Source organism: Parasteatoda tepidariorum, chromosome 5 (assembly GCF_043381705.1).
Source record: "Parasteatoda tepidariorum isolate YZ-2023 chromosome 5, CAS_Ptep_4.0, whole genome shotgun sequence".
Taxonomy (NCBI): Eukaryota; Metazoa; Arthropoda; class Arachnida; order Araneae; family Theridiidae; genus Parasteatoda; species Parasteatoda tepidariorum.
This window is the reverse complement of record NC_092208.1, coordinates 91,550,361-91,572,396: the sequence shown is the minus strand read 5'-3', so window position 1 is coordinate 91,572,396 and position 22,036 is coordinate 91,550,361. Positions and strand designations below refer to the sequence as shown.

Sequence of the window (22,036 nt, the reverse complement as noted above, 5' to 3'; positions counted from 1 at the left end):
TACAAAATTTACTTCTGTCAAAACTTACTTAAGACACGACTTCTTTTAAATACCATTCCGCAGTATAAACGACAGCATAATAAAAAAATAAGTAAATGAAAGTATTACAGCAACCCTCCTTTTACACATTTCTTAGTTTTTTATTAATTACTAGAGCAGGGATGGGCAAACTTTTTTGGTCGTGGGCCAAAAGTCTAGAAAAAAAAGTTTGGTGGGCCGAATAAAACTTCTAAAATAAAAATTCTAACTTCTGAAATAAAATAGAATCAATTCATCATTGAACGCTTGGCACTCTACATCAACTTTGCATTTTTAGTTGCCATTTTGGGATTAAAAATGTTTACAAATAACTCAAAAAGGCAGTAGCCATTTCATACATTTAATAATTCCACCATTATTTACAATGACGTTGTATGTGTGCAGCCTTTCCATACGCAGTAAATTATGTTAGAACTCACGCCGGAAGAAAAATCCGCTCGTTGGAACTTAAAATGCGTAGTAAGCCTCATGTGAAGTACAATTCACCTATATTAGATTCCATATGTCTGTTCCTCGAGAAAGACAAATACTAGTTGGAGCTAATCTACGGCTATTCTATAAGGAACTTTTGCTTTCAACATTTTATCAATTGAAGCTGTTAAGGCTAACTATTTTAATTAATTTATGTTTTGTAGAACAAAAATAAAGAAAGTAAAAAGTTAAAATTCGGTCCGCGGGCCGGATGAAATCTTCCAGCGGGCCACAGTTGGCCCGTGGGCCGTAGTTTGCCCATCCCTGTACTAGAGGAATACCCGCTCTTAGTATGGTGTAAATAAAGAGTAAATACTCAATAAATAGCTTTTAATAAACTAACCGAAATAGTGCACAAAGCTGAAAGGCCGACATATCCAGTGAAACCTGCAGAGGAACGACCACCTCGACTACTTTTGGGAGGCACGGAATTTTTTCCATGGACTGAAGAAAACCTTTAAGGAAAGACCATTGAGACCTCTCCCAGCGACCGGGAAAACATCTGAACCAAATTTGGTAAAGGTCAAATAAGGAAACATGAAAAAACATTAAAACAAAAAATGTAACAAAAGAAATAAGTTGATTAAAATGTACTCGAAATATATGGGTGAGCTGCTTATTTACAGAGCTCTTTTTGACAATCTCATGTTGCAGACAGAGTGCACTGAAGACGTAGCCATCAATGATTTACTTATAGAATTGAAAGTTAAATTAGAAAAAAAAAACAAGCATCTCAAACAAACCTCTTCTCACCTTTTAAAGCTAACTAGTTTTTATGATAAAGAAATTAATTGCAAACTTAAACAAAAAATCATAATAGTTTATTTATTTAAAATAGCTTTATCATTCATAATGGGTAAATTTGTTTTTACACATAATTATATGAGTTTGGATCATTTTTATAGACGCTAAATTTTATTCGTAGATTCGTCTTTTCATGAAGCCAACAAAAGTGGCATTTCCGCCTCCCCAGAGAATGACACTGACTAAAATTAAAAGCGTTTGGGAAAAATCATGATAACAATTTTGAAGTCAATGGAGGTTAACCTCTAAGAACATCCATCAACGACCATTTTACTGTGGAACGGAGAGTGGTCGCTCCCGAGAAGTTTCACTATATAAAAAGGGCCCGACTTTGCCTAATCGGGGCCTGGGGAAAAAACTTCTTTTGCCCCCCCCCCTCTGCTTCACTAATTCAGTAATGAAGAACCGAACTTTGTGGAGGTACTTAAATTTTTCACCTCATTATAGATAACAAGATGATTGACTAGAACCTAAAATAGCTAAAGCGAGTTAGTTTCATTAAAAAGTCCTCCACGAAGGAAAATTTCTCTCTATACTTGATTCAGGAGTTTCCTTGTCTTCCGGCTTCAAAATGACGAGACTACGGAGTTGGACATCAATAGTCGTAAATCCAAAAATTGGGTCGGCTGTTCAACGACGGTTATAAAATAAAAATAAAAGATCTATAATTTTCATCTCTTTTCTCATATTCATAATATTAGGCTACTGAAGAACATTCCATATAATTTTTTAAGAGAAGAGAAAAAGTTTACAAAAAAGAAAGTATGGTCAGTTACCATGGAATTACCCTAAAAAATTTATAACTAAGCGTTTGATGGAAGGAAAATCAAACAAATAACCCGACGATTACAAAGAACTTTAATCAATGCAGTTAAAAATAATAAAAGATAAACAAACAATTTGAGTAGTAGTTAAGTTTCTTGCAGTAGAGAAACGCTGTTTCAGCGAGTGTTGGCATTTTGCTGCTTAAAAAATGCTTTTTTATATGTTCAAACATTCCTTCTTTATAACTAAGATCTTTTTTTTTTAATTTCAGCAGTTCGTATTTTTCTTATTTTTGTATCCATTAGAGATGTTAGAAAAACGTTTATTTGTTGGAAAACTACGTAAAATTTCTTCGCTTTTTAATCCCTCAATCATAAATATTTCATAATTATTTTTACGAATTTGAATATTCATACTTATTTCTTTCACAAATTTCAAATTGGGGGACAATATTATTTTTTTTCTTACGTATTAACACGTTTCTGTTGTATTTTAATGATTGCGTCTGTATCGCGACACGGAGCTTGCGGAGCTCGGAGCTCCTAAAAGCTTCAATGTTTGAGAAAATTATCCTTTAACAATTTAATAACCGTTCTTTTATCAATATTTTAAATATTTCTTTCCAAAAATTAAACTGCAGTAAAAAAGTAAAATGTTTTCGAAGCTTTTTTAATTGTTTTCTAAAGCCGCCTTATTTTTGAAGAATTCAAATGAAGTCATCAATCAGTTACATAAGTTAGTATTGCATCTGTTTCGCATTCCTGAGATACAGGCTTGACCCCCTTCCAACAATTTCGCAGGATGTTTTAAAAGTTAACATGGAAGAGCTATTATTTATGAAGATATAAAATATTTTAAAAAACAGTGATCAAAGCTGTAATATAATATTTTCTTCGATTTTGATTCAAAATGTTCGCAGTCTATAACTTGTGAATTATAGAAAAATAATTGTTTTAATAAAAAATAGCAGGCCTAAGTTCATATGCTAAATTAGCTGTATGGGTATTATTTTGTAACACATTGTTTGATTGTTGTTTGTATGGTTGTTAGTTGTATACGCTAAAATTTAAACGTTTCAAAAAGCAATCAAGTATGTACGCAACTGTTTCCAAAAATTATAGCTCTTTTTCCGTAAGTTACAGTCTACAATTTAAAAGTTTTCTTATTCAAAAAGTAAGCATATGCTTACAAAACTGTTTCCGCAAATTGTAAATTGTAGCTCTTTTATCCGCAAGTTACAGTCCTTTGATCGCTGCCTTTCATAGTAACTTAAACACATTTTCTGTGTCAAAACTTTGTTGCCATTCATCTAGGAATACAATGCATTCCAACTTATATTGTGACTCAACGTATAATCAAAACAAGAATAACTCTTTTTATTTTTAGCATCTCTTCATTCATCGGCTATCTTATCAGTCACTTGACTTTAATAAAGAAATACAGGAGATAAATTAAGTAATGTTTGAATGTCGAAATGCCTCATTTATCTCACATTGAAAAATAATATCAAGCTAAGAATAGAATCGCCATTTGGAAACTTTGATTAAAAAACCGTTACAAGCAATACGGTTCCTTTTCCTCATCGTATAACCGAAGCTAAAATATAAGGTGACCAAAGTTGGTCTGTACCATTTGATTCCTGCTTGGAAAGAACACCATTGAAATTGCTCGAAAAATGCTTTTTTTTTGTTAAGAAAAAACGTTATAAATTAATTAAAAACCTGTGGACAAAATATGAATTTCCATTCTGCCTCTGGGGCCATCCATTAAAAATAAAGAGGGAGTTGTGGCAGTTTGTGATAAGGAGGCTAACAAGAGATCCGACAACCTATATTTCGGTTGAAATAAAAATATGCTTAAATTTTTTTTAATCTCTAATGGCAAGCTTAAAAGACAACTACAGTAATACATACAAAGAATCCTATAGAGAACAAACATAGAGAGAGAGGAAGAAAAAAAGCCACTACAGTCTATGAATCCCAAGGGGGGAACGTTTTGAAGAATTTTTTGAACGTATATTCGATAGAATCACGTTCAAATTTCCAATCAGTTTCTCTCCCCCAACCTACAGTTTTCTTTTAAATCATATTTTTTTCCATTCTTCCCTGCAAACCAAGCCATAAACAGATTTAAAATCGACCCAAAATGGAAGCATTTCATACATGCTGTTTGTCCAGATAACATTGAATGGATTGGGTGAGGAGAACAACTTGTTGGTTCGTGGATCGGTGTTTACGAAAACCCAGGGCTAAAGAGAATAGGAGGGCTAGTTCACTCCGCTCTTAGAGCTGAAGCTACGATTTCCCTCCTCATGACGTCACTGTGTCTCGGAGATCGCAAGCAAAGATATTATGATAACTTTGCATCTTTCTCTTTGTAAAAATAAGTTTAGACTCTTTCTGGTTATTAGCCTTCAAACTTTACGTAATTAACACATTATTTCCTTTCATAAACATAGTTCAAAAAAAACTTTCTTGGTTATTATATTAAAAAAAATACCATTTTAAACTTATAAAAATGTTTTGCTAGTTGGTGAAAATGACACGATAAATACTTTATTTTAAAAAGTTCAGTTTTAACTTTAACTATTAAGAAAAATGAAGGCATATATCGACACTTTTTTTATCTACATATTCTTTTATAAAGATAAGTTAAGTTAAATTTAGAATCCCTGATTTTAAAATATGTCGTTAATAGCAATTTGTTCATACTTAATCATTAGGAAACATCAACCTTAAACGCTAATTACTGAAACAAAATAATAATTTAGGTTCATAATGACATTAGAAATTTTACAATTGTTTATAGACATTTAAATTTACGATGATATAATATATAGATATTTAAATTGAAGAGAATATAATTTTTAAAAAAAATCATAAATATTTAGAATAACTACATTAAAAAATATGTTATGAAATTAGGAGAATTTCAACTATATACTATATATTTTATTTATACTTTTTACTTACATTTTAATTTTCTTTGACTTTATCTATTTTTTAATTCTTTTCACCTGCCTTTCTTTATGAAGTAACGAGGCGGTTTCTATTTAGATAATGAATTTTTATAAAAGTTCTTTACGACAGAATAAACGTATTGCTGTTTTATATTAACTGTGTCATTTCGGAATCCATTCTTTACATAGTTGTTCATTTACTTTAGGGAACACGCGAAAAATTATACTTTTTCCTTTTGTTTTTATATCAGAATTTTTGCAAGTTGCAATCGCGCAAACTGGCATTTCGATAATAGTTTTAAATTCTTGTAAATTCACTGCAAAAACTGAGGAAAGTCATTATAGAAAATAACAAATGTCTTAGAATATCTCGCAAAAAGAAATGATCCAATATTAGTTAGAGCTAGTAAGGCCAAACGCTCCGTTCTTGAAGTAAAAGTGCGAGCTTTGCGCCAAAGTGACGTCACTAGAGTGACGTCGGAGGATTGGCGCGGCGAGAGATACTTCAAAGGAGTGAACCAGCCCTTCTATTTTCTTTAGCCCTGACGAAAACCAGTCTGCACTTCCGAAATAAGTCTGTCGGTGTTATAATTTTATAACCATCGTTGAACAGCCGACCCAATTTTGGGCTGATGACTATTAATGTTCAACTCCGTTGCCTTGTCATTTTGAACACAATCCAGAGGAGAAGGGAACACCTGGATCAAGTATTGGGAAAAAATTGCTATCTTGGAGGACGTTCTGGTGTAACTAATCCGTATTTGCGAAACAGGGAGAGGAAAACCACGAAAACCTCCCACGGTTATCCTGATGGCAAGAGGACTCGAACCCATGATCCGTCTATCACTGAGGATATTTTTACGCCAGCACTGAGGTGGGTGTGAGTCGGGGGTGGAATTCGTATTGACCAGCCATTGCTGTGATTCGAGCCCGGCTCACCTCATTGGAAGGCGAACCCTCTATCCCCTGAGCCAGCACGGCTCAGGTCTGTTGGCTTGTAAAAACCATTTCAAACCCCTAACCACAATACGCTCCATTACTTTCCCCAGTATACAAACATAGCCACCCAGAAATAAGGTCGTTGAGATCACCAATGTCTTTTAGTGACGTCACAAACTGTGGTGTATAGCTGATAAGCGATTAGCCGCCAATTTCAAATATTTGTCATTCTTTGAGCAACAGCCCAGTTTGTCGGTCGGATAGGTCAAAAATACATATAGCATTATTTTTTACAACTTTTAGCAATGCCATATGCATGAGTAGTTCCAAAATGTAAAGGGAACTACAAAAAATGGGCCTAAAGTATCAGTTAAGTTTCCGAAAAGTGAAGAAATGGAATGGGTAACGAGACAGTTATCAAATAACTGATAATAGTCGAGTTATTTGTCTTTTATATTTTAATATTTGTTTTTTCACTTTATAATTGCATAATAAAATAAGCTGTATTTAAGAAATACAATGTTTTAGGTATTGTTAGCGAACATTAGAATATAAAACTAGCAGAATCGTACTTTTGCAAAACTTTCAGACGTGATATAAAACAAATTTAAGCATCATTTCGCTTGTTTTAAGCAAATATCAGCTGTCATTAAAGAAAAATTTCTATTATTTAAAAAACAAGTAAAAAACGTTTTAGTTATATTTTTAAAAGAAAGAGAAATTAATAACAATGTTGATTGGCACTTGAAACTTATTTATACTTAACGATAGCTTACGATGAGTAAAATTTCATAAATACTCCTACTTAGAAGCAAAAGAACAACAATGCATTAAATCTTAATAGTAAAAAAGGAATTTAATTCGTTGTCAGCCATTTTAATTTTTGAACGTTAAAATTTTAAATGAATAATAATGAAAATCCCGTTCATCTTCATATGGTATGAATAAATTTTGAGTCATGAATAAATTTTGCTCCAGATTTAATGAGATATTCTCATTTTATTCCCATTTTTATGTTTAAGTATATGTTAAGTTTTATTTTTATTATAAGTCTGGAAGAGTTTATGTAAACAAGCTTTAAAACAATAATATATAAGTTAATACATATGTATGCATATTCATTCAAATGTATCTTATATATATAATATATTAATTAATGAGATGTATCCTATCGAGTAACAGGAAAAATTATTTTGATAAATGATTTTATATTTTTCTATCTTAATTTTTTTTTTAAAAATTGCGATTTAACAAAAACTTGTAAGCAATTTCAAATGTAGTTCATAGAAAATATTCAATATTTTCTTGTCTTTTATAGTGCGTAATTTTTTTAATTATTGAACAATTTCTGCTCCAAAATATTATACTAATCATTTTCTGGAGTAATTTCTATTTTGGAATATTTTTTAAACAAATCTTAAAAGAAAGATTGTCATCAATAAATTTACATGCTAGAAAAACTTTAATTTGGAAAATTTAGAAACTTTTAAATTTGGAAATACTTTACATTTTTATAATAATCAATAAAAAGAAGTCTATTTATTTTTGAAAATAAGTACTATTTTAAAGTTTTACAATCTTAAAGGATCGAAATACTTATAATTTATTACTAATTACTATAATTTATTATTAAAATACTAAATTACCTACTAAATTACTTATAATTTATTATTACTTTATAATTATTTCTTAGCTATATTATTTTGTCCCATTTTAATACTGTACGAGTCCTTCATTTGTAAATAATTGCCAGTGTTTAGTTTTAGATAATTTCCACTTGGAATTTAAATGTATATCATACGATTCTGAAAGAATTCTTTAGAATCTATTTTAAAATAAAAATTTCATGAATGTGCCAATAAAATTTGAATTTCTTTATTTGTCTTTTTTCTGCCATGACATAACATATTTTTATATTGAAATGTATCATTTTTTATTTTCAAATATATTGTAATGTGTGGTAAATAAATTATCCAGGTTGGATATAACTATTATTTATTATATCTTTTCATATTTCCACAACACAAACATCACAAACAAATATAACAATCAGGCAAAACAAAAAAATAATATAAAAATTAATTCCGAGAGAGAAAATGTTCAAAGCAGTGTTTTCACTTCCAGTTCTCTGATAGAACTCCCATCTCATAGCCAAAAGACACCACTCGCCAAGACTGGCGCGCCTAACTCTCACAATATGATTAAATCTAATATTTGACTACATATTAAAAAATAATAAGTTATACTCTTAAATTAGGTTTATTCTTTCGTTATTAAAAGCAGTAATGAGGAATCAAGATTTAAAATTAACTCCTTCCTTCTATCTCCCGTGTGAAAATGACGGGGTGAGGTTTCGCCCTCTATTTCTTGCTCCCGTGATATTGACGGGCTGGAGCGTTCAGTAGTAACGCGCCAAAAAGAATAAAACTAATTCATTTCTTTTGCCGGAAAAAAATTTTATTTCTCATTTTACACACCAGATGGCAGTACCAGGATATTTTTAAGGTAATTGTAGAAAGATAGTATATTTCAAACTAGTTGCAGCACTAATCAAATACGTAATACAAATACAAAAGCCAAAAAAATGGGCACTTTTATGACCGTTTTCTTGAAAATTAATCGATCGTTAAGGGGTTAAAAGAAAAAAATCTTATTAAATCATTTTCTATTATGAAATACACATAATATTGCTTCATGAAAAGCATCAAGCAGTCCTACGTGTTCATTTTATTGAGTTATAAAGTGAAAAATAACATAGATTTATTGTAATAAAAAGCTAAAAATTCACCACTTAAAAATATTTAAGTGCTATTAAAGCAGCTAAAGCATCGCTCATAAGTTTGAACTATTTATTAAAGTTTTCTCTTAAAACACTTCCGAGGATGACGCAGCCTCAAATCTACTGAGAGGCCTTGGCTATTGTTAGGAATTGCCAAATTATGCCACGAGGCGGCGCTCACATCATATAACACATTATTATTCAGTTGCCATTCAACTCTAGAACAGGGCGCATCTCCCTATCAATCAAAATGATCTTGTCAATTTTTATGTTATAAGTTTGTAAATGACAGATGATGCTCACTACGTGCTCTTACGCGCAGAAGCCTATCAATCAAAACGTATTAGCGTTTTATATAATATAGATTAGCCGTATGATGCTCACTACGTGCTCTTGCGCACCGAAGCCTATCAATTAAAAATGAAAACTGTTGCCAAAGCGAGAAAGGAAATATCATCGGTTTTATTGATACATACGTATTAGCGTTTTATATAATATAGATTAATTCTTGTGTTAAAATTTTCATTATAATTGTTGAAGTTGAAATTATGTTTATATATATTTGATGTTTTGTATGAATATTATCAAATTTTCATTTTATTTTACTATGTATTAAGAACTGTAATTAATAATGATTGGATTTACGCATCCAATCGGCGGGGAGTGTTAAGAATTGCCAAATTATGCCACGAGGCGGCGCTCACATCATGTAACACATTCAGTTGCCATTCAACTCTAGAACAGGGCGCATCTTCCTATCATTTAAAATGATCTTGTCAATTTTTATGTTATTAAGTTTGTAAATAAATGTTTATGTTTGTAACAGTCCGCTAATTAATTGATCAATATATCACGAACACTAAACAGTCCATTAATGACTTTCTTTTGAATTGGAATAATAACTGATAGCAACTGTCCTGGTTAAAAAACGCGACCCAAATAACAGACCAGTCATCAATAGATTTAGAAAATTCACCTTTTCTTATAAGAGGGAAGAAAACAGGAGGGTATGTAAAATGAAACATCGAATTATCGAAAAAAGTAGTTTGCGAAAAAAAACGGAAAATGTACGTGAATAAATTCGTACCAAAATTTAAATGGTAAATATGCTTTGTCAATAATACGTAAAATGCATAGGATCTTTTTTACTAAATCTAATTCTTTCGTCAATCTTCCGTAAAATATACAAAAGCAATCTTACCGAAGGGTAGTTTGTAAAATCCATTCCGTTAATATAACGTGAAATATAACAAAGCTGTTTAACCAAATAACTCATCATTACGTTTAATTTACGTATTAGGCTACATGGGTGTTTTAGTCTTTACTAGTAACATTTAAAACTGTGTTAAAGCAGCGTTATTTTGCCACAGATCATCGGTTGTTATAAACGAAGTCACGAACTTATTTATCTACCGTCTCTGTTTTAACGAGTCAGCCTGATTTATTTACGCATAAGCAGATGTTTCGAGCAAGTTTTTCGAATAAAATGCAGTTGTTGCTGAATTATTAAAATATCACAGATAATAAGGAGAAGGTTATTATCTAACGTTGGGTCTCTTATCAATAGGGTCAATTTTGGCAATTTTATAGATATGAAAAGCGTTTACTAGTAGGTTACGATAGAATTCTTTTTGGCAAAATGCTTACCTCTAAACTGAGGCTGACCCATATATGTTCGTAAATTCTTTTTACATAAGATAGAAATAAAAGTTAACATTCATCATAAACATGGCTAAATAGCGACGATGAAACACCCATTTGAAATATTATCAGTAACAACTAATGTTTCAACGTCTCACTAATTACCATAATTTGTTTAGATTAAAAAAATCAAAGAATCTGTAAAACTGTCGTTGTTGTTGTTGTAGTTCATTTACGTCGCACTAGAGCATGGGCTATTGGCGACGGTCTGGGAAACATCCCTTAGGATGATCCGAAGACCTGCCGTTACAATTTTGATCCTCTGCAGAGGGGTTAGCACCCCCTCTTCGGTAGCCCGACGACCTGCACGCGAAGTCGAGCACTTTACGGTAGAACAGGTTAGCGAGGACCCATACCGCACACCCTCGGTCCCTACGCAGACTGATCCCTGTAAATTCGAACTCGTTCAAATGAACAGAAATTTCGTCTGAACGTGAATTACCTCAAAGATAAAGTGTCGATTTTAAAACTAAATGGTCAACGGGTAGCATTCCCTGGTAACAACAAACAAATTAAAGGCGGCAGGTGGCCCAGAGAAGGAACTGGTTCAATGATTACAACTTCCCCCTAAATGTTAACAAAATAATGGATCTAGCAAAAAATATAATAGATCTAATTTTTGATGTGGATATAATTTGCAATACGAATATTTACAATAAGGTATTGCATACAAATGGATGGACATAATTTGCTTTTTTCAGTGGACATTGGATATTATAATACGTTTCGATGTATTTTCTGAGAACTTGTGGGTTTTTAATCAGTTTTAGTTATAAAGTTCCGAATAAATGGTGTAGTACTCTTAATAGCTTTAAACATTTTATTGACTTGTATACAATTGATACTACATTTAAAGTTTGAATAAATGCCGGCCCATTCATTAGAAACTTGCAGGTTTAATAACGGTTTCCTTTATGGGAATTTTTCATTTTCCAATATTTACTTAACATTTCCAAATTGTAACGCCTATGTCTATAGGCACACATGGCGCGGAAAGTAATAATTACAACAAAATTGTACAAGCTCCAAAATTGACGTCAAAATTAAAAAGAAGAATATAAAAGACTAAATTGACTAAGATCTAAAAGATACCTCAGTTAATTTAATCTTAAGATAATCTTTAAGTTAACTAAGATCTATAGTTAAACAGATTTAAAAAAATTAATCCTTTCAAACTTTTTAATGATATTTTATTTTAAATGAATACTTATTTACAAAATTAATTATGAGGCAAAGTTTTGTTAAATATTTACAATACGCTAACGTGTGCAAAGACTCGATTTTTATTTTTCACAAACATTTCGAAAATATGAATACTAATGAAATATTATAATAAATAAAAACTTACTCAAAATTTGAATATTTCAATAAAGTTACATTCTGTTTTTATAATTTTAACACCACGTTTAAGAAAATATTCTCACTGGAAATAAATTTTTCTTAAATATTGAGAATTTTTCAATTAAAAAAAATCGCGTTATTTCTCCGTTTAAATATTGTAATATATTAAAAAATACCTATTTAAGAGAATAAAAACCTTTTTTGTGCACTTAGTGCGTGGAGGGGGATGGGGGAAAGGTGGTGTTATTTACAAATTGCTGTGATTGGGCAAATTTCGATGTCGTCACTTAAAACAGGCAAAAATTTCTGGGTTAAATTCCGACCTTTGATATAGCAATGGTTCGAAACCATTTATTAAAATTGATAGGGAGTAACAAAGTTCATCACTAATTTTGTCACGTAGTATGATGAGAAGAAATTTTTTTTTATTTTATAGTAACTAAATATTTCTTAAGAATCGATAAGGCACTCTGAGAGAATTGGTAGAAAAACAAGTCATACAAAAACAAAAATTTTTAAAGTCAATTCCTACATATGTCAGCAATTTTTTATTTTATTTTAGTTACTTTATATTAAATAATTAAAAATTTTTCTCCTACATAGAACTGAAATTAATGATTAAATTTAATGAATGAATTGAGATTTGAAAGAAAAAAAAACTGTATTAACATCAAGTGTCATCTACAACAAGTTTTAAAAAAATGTTGAGTGTATGAATAAAAAGTATTTTATTAAATGATTGAAAAGAAGATAGAGGGAGAACTAAAATAGTAGAAATTGAATTTATGTACTGAAATGCGTATTTAACCAGATAGTATTTTAATTTTTGTTTGTTTTTCTCTCTCGCTTAGTTCAACATTTAACAGATAAATAAAATTTTATGATGAAAAAATTAGCTTTCGAAGAGAGAAAAACTTTATAGAGAAGTTTTATTGTAACATCGATTCTATTATGAATCATATAGAACATCGATTTGTATTATAAAAAAAAAACAGCTTTAGAAGAGAGAAAAAACTTTATAAAGAAGTTCTGTCGTTTTTAGAACAAAGATATTCAACAAGAATATTATCAGCAAAATAATAATCATTTCAGTTTCATTTTTCTCCATTATGACCATTTTACCCCCCACCCTATTGTTAAAGAAGTCTGAAATGAGCTAAAAAATATGGTTTTATGAGAACTAATAATCACTTCAGTTCTATTTTATTTTTGTGATAAATTCGAAAATGTGTTAAAATTTAGATGTTATAGTTAGTTATAAATAGCAGGATTATTTAGATGAAACAAATTTTATTATTGAAATAATGGTGATTTTCATGTCTAAATTGTAATTTTGGTGTAAATTATACCTGACCCTTAGTTTGTTCAGGCTTTCATAGTGAAATTTTTTTATTCTATAACCCTATTTGAATCAATGAACATTTAAGCCGTCCAGGCGGTGTGGTGAGTATAGTCTTTGGCTTGGGCAGAAGTTCGATTCCTTGTGTTAACGGCTAGATGTTTGATTGAATTGCTCGATCTCAGATCGTGTCGTAGTGCTTCAGTCGAAGAAGAGCTTTAACAAAAGGTTGGGTGACTAGAAGCGGTTGATACCACCAAAGTGACTTCACAAATCTAGGCTCAATAAGAGTTCAAAGGGCAGTTATTTTCCCGATATTAGCCCTAGATAGTATTGTCCAATTTTATCGCCACTTTACTACGAATATCGGCCCTATATAGAATCATCAGATTCACCTGATATTTTAAACTCATTCATCAGCCAATACAGGCCATCCATAAAGGCCCCCAATATATAGAACCAGTATTTTATTATAGACCGTCGCTGAACAGCAGACCCAATTTTTGGGTTTACGGCTTCTCATGTTCAACTCAGTAACCGATCAATTTTGAACCCAATCCAGAAGACAAGGGAACTCCTGAATCAAGTTTTGGGAGAAATTTGCCATCGTGCAGGACGTTTTGATTGAACATATCCGCGTTTGCGTGACATGGAGAGAAAGAATACGAGAATCTCCCACGGTTAGCCTAACGGCAAGGGGACTCTAACCCATGATCCATCAACCACTGAAGATATTTCGCATCAGCACTGAGGTCGGTGCAAGCTGGATGCGGAATTCGTATCGACCAGCCATCGCCGGGATTCGAACCCGGTTCACCTCATTGGAAGGTGAACGCTCTATCCCCTGAGCCATCGCGGCTCAGGACCAATATGTAAAAAAACTCTAAGCATCCCACTATTGGTTCCTCGATGCATGTTCATATGGGGCCAACATTTTGAGCTCAACTGGGACCCAGGTTAAATTGTTGCTAGGGAATCATCCGCTCTTCGATATAGATTACGGTATGGTAGTGTCTGTTTGGGCCATCCGCTTTTGCAGATCATCCTAGGAGGTATATCCCTAGCCGTCGCCAATAGTTCAGTAATGTAGTTTATATCTAAGGTATGTGCTAGTAAACTTTCATAGCTAAGGCAATAACTGAATAAACTGAGACTAAGGTAATATCTAGGCTAATACTATAGCTAGTGAACTTTCATAACTATGGCGACGTAACAATGAAATCTGTACAATTAACTATCGTGAATAATGGTTGTGCGACAGACTTTTCAGTGAGAAGTGTTTTTTTTATCAAAGTGAACACAATCCTAACTAAAGTGCTAACATAATTGCAAACGTTAATCAAAAAACAAAATGATGACGATGATAGGGCCAATCATCAGTTTTTTTTTCTTCTTCTTTTATCTCTAATCTTCCGTATTCGTGTACTTTGCACTTCAATCTTGGAAATCTTTTTTTGTTTGCTGCCTACTAAGTATAGATTGATTCACCTGTCGATAACAGCGGCATTAAAACGAGGTCATAATAAAAAAAATAAAGCAGCGCGTGTGTTTCTCCTATATGAAATACTTCTGATTTCTAAAATGATTCTCTAGATGTTATTTAAATTCTTTGTTCAAAGGTTCGTTTAGAACTTTGTTTATTTCTGAGATAAAAATTCGTCTGATGCAACAACTAAAACTCTCATAGAATTCGAAATCTTAAAAAGTAGATTCACTGAATTCTTTATCGTTATCAACCGAAAAAAAATTCCTTTTTTTCCTTAAAACAAATTCCAATTGTCTTGCTAAAGGTCGTGCCATTCAGTTATTTTTAGAAATTTCGGTTGCTACAGAAGAAAAAGTGAACCCTTTGTAAGGCCTCGGGAAGTATACTTCTCACCAAATTCATAAATTGTTAAATGTCAATGTGATGCTATTCTCTCATCGATGATTTGTAGGACATCTGCTAAAAAACTTCAGAAGAGTCGTGGTGGCTCAGGGGATAGAGGGCTTGCCTCCCTATGAGAGGATCAGGGTTCGAATCCCAACGATGGCCGGGCGATACGAATTCCGCACCCGGCTCCCACCGGACACAATGCTGACGTGAAATATCCACAGTGGCTGACGGATCATGGGTTAGAGTCTCCCTTGCTGCCAGGCTAATCGAGGGAGGTTTTCGTGTTTTTTTCTTCCATGTAATGCAAATGTGGGTTGGTTTTATCCAAAAGTACTCCAAGGAGGCAAAATTTTCCCAATACTTGATCCAGGCTTTTGGATTGGATTCAAAATAACAAGACTATGGAGTTCAGCATTGGCAGTCGTAAACATAAAATTGGGTCAGCTGTTCAGCGACGCTAATATAAAATGAAAATGCTAACTTTTCCGAAGAAAAAAAAACTATAAAATGGCTCTGGTTACATAAATGTGGGTAACAGTAAAGGTTTGTGCGGGATCAAAATCCGACACTAGGGAACAACATGCATTATGCTTTAGTTCGTTTGATGAGCTCTCATCGAGTTTACTTGAAGTCAGAATTTAAAAATTCGGTTATTTATAGGCACAAAAGTTATGGCTCATTCTATACAATAGATAAAAACTTGAAATTCCTGAAAAAAACTTGAAAACTTGAAAACCACGAATTTTTTTGTTCTTGTTTTTAATACCACTTGCCAATATCAGCATGCCTGCTTGGTGAAATCAAGCAAATTTAAGGCAAATGGTACATTGCTTGTTTTGCATTGGCTCTATCTATGGCCAACAATACGACTTCAACTACACACTCCTCACAACGCGCTTTTATGACGGACCCATTCATACATCCATCCACAAATCGTAATTTTGACCTAATCCAGAGAGTGATCAATCTCCAATTCAGTATCCCCAGAGGTATGATTTGCTATGGGAACATGGTGGACTTCGTGAAACAACAGATTTAACGTGCACCAGTCACCATTTACTACACGGGGGGTGTTCGGCCGACAGGGATAAAACCCACGACCTATTGAACATGAGCCCAACACTCTACAAACTAGGCAATCTGGTTGGGAAATTTTCTTGAAATTCAAGCTAATTTCTGATAATAAGCTAATTAGATTTCTTTTTATAAACCAATTTCAATCCCAAAAATGTTTTAACATAACATTACTAGAAAAAAAGTTTCCCGAAAACGCTTTTTAAGAAACGTTGTAAAATACAAAATCTAATTGAATTGATAATATTAAGTAATATGCAAACTGCATAAATATATAAGAAAACATCAATAGTAATCATGAGCAGTGGTCGGAAAAACTACATTTTCTTTGTAGTTTACTACAGCTACAAGTATTTTATTACAATTGTAGTTAATTACAACTATTTTTTCTTTTTTAATGTAGCGACTACAAACAGCTTTCGAAATGTAGTCACTACTTCGCTACTTTTAGAAAATAAACTTAACCTGAGAACTTAATTTTCACCTATATTCAAAATGATTTTGTATAAAAAATTAGCTCAGTTAAATATCAGGAGATATTCAGAAGTTAACATGAAATAGTTTTTTATTCTAACGCACTTTTTAAGAATTTGTTCTTTTAACCTTCAAACACTATGCTTTTCTCAATAGTGATTTAAGAAATGCTAGGAAATTATCAAATATTTGTGACTTAAGAGATCAATTAAGAGATTTTTTATAACCTGGAAGTAGTAAAGAACGGCGCAAAAAAACAAAAACGAACATAAATTTTTATCGAATGATCACACTTTCACGTTCTAGGACTAAATCTTGATGATTTGAGGGGGTGACTATGCAAGATAATTAATTCAGTCGATATTTTAAGTTACGACATCAGACACAAAAACCTACTTCATAGTTACTGTGAAATCGTAAAAAAGTCAGATGTTTAAAATCAGAAACAATTCGACCGATTTCGCACTGATTTTTCCAAGCATCAGACGTAGATCTTGTTGTCGTAGATCTCAGCTATGAAGACATTCTCACTGCCGTTGACGCGCAGGATTTGCACCAATCAGATTTGAAACATTTTTTGCGTTTGAACTTCGTTCCTTTATTAAAATAACGTTAAAAAGTAGTTGGCAGGAATTGCTACAAACTACTGTTTGTTTGTATAGTACTACTTACTACACTACTCTTTTTCAAACGTAGCTCACTACACTACAAACTACGGAAAAAAGGGGCGACTACAGTAGTAGCGAGCTACTTTCGAACACTGATCGTGAGGAATTAAGTCCAGAAATTGTGTGCTACAAAAAGGTACCAAGTTGTCATTTTAAATAGTTAAAGATCCAAAATCGAAAAAAAAAAGTCTGAGAAGACTTGAATATGTTTTGCACAAACAGCTGATAATATTGGAATCTAAGTACTATCCAGTTAGCGAGAGAACTCCTTAGGGCTGAAGGTTGTCTGTTGCTATGAAAACCTTTTAGATTTGAAGTGACTTATCTTCGTCACAAATCTGTTGCATTAGGAAGTTCTCCTGATAGCTGGACAGTAACAATGTTTAATTTATAATTGGTGAGATCTTCAAAAAGAAGGGAATTATACCTTATGTTATTCAATTGCTGTTGTTTTAAAAGTAATTCAAGACACTTACAAAAATAATATTATATTTTTATAACTTATAGTACTAACGAAACTTTAAATGTAAGTAATAAAAATATATGTTTCATATGAATTTCCTTGAACGAATAAAAATTTTAAATTGTACAATCATAATAAATGGTTAATAATGGATGCTCGCTTACAGAAAAATCGCTTCAAGGTTGAAACATAATATGGTACAAATTTGCTGTAGTTTTATTGAAGTTTTAAACTGAACCATGTTACCATCTAAGATGAATCTCAGCGTCGAGAAATCAGATTAAAGAAGTACGATAATATGGTTCAATATTATCGTACCGTATATCCTGCTACCTTAATATAGCTTAGTATCATGTTACGGTTACGGCAAATTTAAATGATATTAGGATTCAGCACGTTTCATAATTTATTAAACTGTGTAATTGTTCAAAAAACGTCAAAAGTAGACACAAGTTTAATTTACTTTTCGCTTTTCTCAGAAGAGTAATACGCAGTACATACAGATGATCCCGCTTATTGGTAATCACAAATATGTACCCACATTAAAATTCTTTTTTCAAAAAAAAAAGTTTATTGATGTTAAATTCGTTTTCACTTATTTGCCTGGATATATTTATTGAAGTATAAGTGAAGGAGTCTTGATTGCTCGGTGGTTGAGACACTGAACTGTCATTGTGAAAGACGGAAGTTTGATCCCCAATGGTGGCTTGAAACCCATCTAACTTCCGATCGGTGAGTACGAGCTTGCCTGTTAAGTAAAGGTGGCCTGTGCGCAATGCTGACCGCGCTGCCACAATTATGCAGTTTGTCACAAAAATATGTTTTCTCAACATCCATAAATTCCCTGTCCCACCATAGTCTGTGGCGGAGATACTTCATTTGCTTTATCTGTAAAGTATATCCTACAGCGGTAGCACATTTTTAGCAAAAATATTCAGACATTTTCCAACAAACAACTTAACACGAAAAGAGTATATTTCCTGAAAAAAATAAAGTAATAATTTCCCAATAAAGAAAAGAAACGAGAGAAATTCACAGTTATGGGATAAGATAAAGAAGAAAAGCCTCAGGCTTTTGAAAAGAAAAGAAGAAAAGCCACATGAAGAAAGGTCACAGTTATGTGAAAAGAAGAAAAGTCACACTTATCTGAAAAGAAAAAGAAGAAAAGCCTCAAGTGTTTGAAAAGAAAAGAATAAAAGCCACATGAAAAAAAGTCACACTTATGTGAAAAGAAAAAGAAGAAAAGTCACAGTTATGTGAAAAGAAAGAGCATTAATATTTAAAAAGTTAGTCCAATGCTGTACTGGGATCATAAAAATGTGCGAAAATTAAGAATTATTCAAAAGATTTCTGTAATTTTCATCTAGAAGATAAAATTTTGTGAAATGAGTGATTTTTGAAGAAGTTGAATTACTTTTAAACATTACATTCTTTACGACAAGATGGTATTCATAGTTTAAAATTTAAAACGTTTCTCGTCAAGAACAAATCAATACCAAAAAAAATTTTAAATTTAAAATAAAAGATGCTTCAAAAAAAAAAAACGTTACAAAAATGCAGACATTATCAAAATCCAATTCTTGTAAAAAAAAATAATAAAGAAATAAAATGAAAAAAAAATTAAAGAAATAAAGGGAAAAAAAGTGGTAAAGTGAATAACACCAATATTTATGCCTTTGAAATTTGACATTGAAAATGCTCGTCACGCTAGACTGGCCTTCACATTGACCGTATAAAAGAGTCTATATAGAATTCTAGATTGAAAAAACAAATAAGATTTTCTGGGAAACTCAAATAAATTCTCATATTTCCAGGTAACAAAACCAAATAAGAGAAGGAAAAAAAATTTGAAAGTGGCAAAGCGTGAAAAAATTTTATTACTTTTTTTTCGTTTTCATTGCATGTCAATTCAGCTAAACGAATGAAACATGTTTGCGGGAGAAAATGGAATCGATTACAGCAATCAGTAACTTTGCAACTGATATAACAAGTAATTAAGATTACTTTTAATCAAAATAACTATTTTCATCTAGATTATATATAATCGTAATTATCTGCAATCATAGATCAATTCACTCACAATCATATGTCAATGAGATAAAATCATATTTTGCAATTATAATTACAGTTTTAATTTGTAGTCATCCAGTATAATTGTTGACAATCATAGTTCAATTTCAGTGAATGATACTCTTATATCCGTGTTTTTCGATGATTATCAACACGTAAGATGATGACGTCACACAATCCAACACTTGTCAAACTTCCAAATCAATCAGATTTATTTTCTTGCTTCCGGCCGAGTAAAAACGTGATAAAACAAAACGTATTCTGCTACTCCCGAGTTTACTCGGGATAATCTCTATGCATTCAATTTTAGCAACCATTAAATCACACAAAGTATGGGACATTTCAGCAGAAGTATTAAAATTCTTTGTCGTGAGATAACGATTCTTTGCACACCTTTCCCGACAGAACTTGAGTATCGTATGGCATTGCTTAAAAAGGTACCAAAAATTGGTTATAACGGCGGTTATGTTTGAAATTTTTACAATCATTTTATAAAGGAGCAAAAATAAATCTGAATAATTACTTTACTACTTTTACGTAGCGTACCGTTTAACGCTACGTTAGTATTTCGATAAAAATACAAAATTGTTCCAAAAAAATTATTAATGTATAAATAACAAATTCAACACTATGCTTGAACTACTATGTAGAGAAACCTTATAATATTAATCTAAATAAATACTTAAAGTTTAAATCTCGATAACTCGGAAACCTTGTTACGTCAAAAAAATATGTTTCCCTTTTTTTTACATATCCACCTAATGTTAATTTGAATTCCTATATCGAAGGGTTTCTTCTCAAAACCTTGTAACGTCGAGTTTTTTTCTGAAATAGAGATTGAATTCGTTCGGATAAAATCACAAATTAAACATTTCAAACATTGTAAAAAAATTCTTTTCTATTTAATGCATAATTATGTCTTACTTTAAATAAAATTATCATTGCAATATTTATACTTATAGTCAACTATCATTACATACATATTTAATAGTAGTTATTCCTATATTTCAATTCTACTTTTTAGATTAATATTTAAGAATATATTTTTCTACTTTTTTAGAACATATTCAGTTCTGAGCTTGTTATCTCGAAAACTCGCTATCTCGAATTTTTTTTAGCGCCCCTCCATTTTTGAGATAGCGAGAGTATACTGTATTTAACATCCCTTAAATTATTATTTAAGACAACCTAAAAAAATGAATTATTATTGAAGAGTAGAATGTTCTCAGTTCATATGGAGAAATACCTACGCTTTGGGGGCTATTATTGTTTTTTGTTCGTATGCCGTTGCAAGCTGACTGTCTGTGTAAAAATTTAATTGAATTCAACCTCGTTTTGCGGACATTTCTGGGAAATAGTTAAAATTGAAATCAAAGCATTTCCGCGAGGCCAAAACAGTTAATATATTTTAAATTATCGTTACTGCAATATTAAAAAAATAACAATATTTTGCGTAACATAAAAAAAAATTATTTCGAGAACGAAACGGTACTATAAAAATGACATTTTTTGAGCAAACAATTTAATTATTGATTTTTTTTCCACGATAAAATATTTTATTGCATTTATGAGCTTGTTTGTTTCTTCTAAGCTATTATATTTCTGAGTAAAAATCACATATTTTGCCTTTATCACATTTAATAAAAGATTAAGTGAAAAACGTGCTGTTTTTAGATGGGGGAGAATTGATTTCAAAATACGTTTATATGAAAGGGTGGTTGATAAGATAATTAGAATTTCGTCCTTTCGATCTTCTTAAAGCAACTAGGCACGAGGCATTTTTCGCTGAAAGAAATTCTGGAAGCGTTAAACACAACAAAAGATGATACGAGTTGAATATACAACAGGCACAAAAGGCGACCCAACTAGAATACCGTTGATTAACCTTCAGCATTCGATTATAAGATAATAAACTTTCTAGAATGCATTTGAATGAAATACTTTTCCTTCTTTTTTTTAACTTTCCGTTTCACTTAACAGGTTATAACGAATTTCTTTAAAGGTGACAAGGGACAATCAAAATTTTTCCTCAAAGATTATCGGGGAGTTGATTTAAAATTTCGAATGAATTTTGTGTTTCTAATAACTGCTTGAAAAACAAAATTTGAAAAAGTTATTTTGGAATTTAAAAATCTTACAAAATTTAATTTTACAATATTTGTTCTATCTTCTTGCTTCAGCAAAATGTCAAAATTTTTTAAAAATATCATGTATAAAATTAAATTCTTTTTCTACATTTTACTGTTACGAATATATATATATATATATATATAT

The 22,036-nt window shown here is 31.6% G+C and overlaps 1 protein-coding gene across 10 annotated transcripts in view; it reads right to left on the bottom strand.

Annotated features, from left to right (window-relative positions):
* Positions 1-22,036, bottom strand: part of LOC107454240 (perilipin-3) — a 74,833-nt gene that overhangs the window by 41,434 nt on the left and 11,363 nt on the right. For 2 of the 10 annotated variants that reach the window (XM_071180792.1, XM_071180789.1), the window contains exon 1: positions 11,806-12,004. The exons of 6 other annotated variants lie outside the window; for them this stretch is intronic. The gene's annotated coding sequence lies outside the window, so the exon portion shown is untranslated. Of the gene's footprint in view, positions 1-9,957; positions 10,132-11,805; positions 12,012-22,036 lie in introns of those variants that run through there. 2 more of the 10 variants (XM_016071359.3, XM_071180787.1) reach the window with 2 other exon arrangements.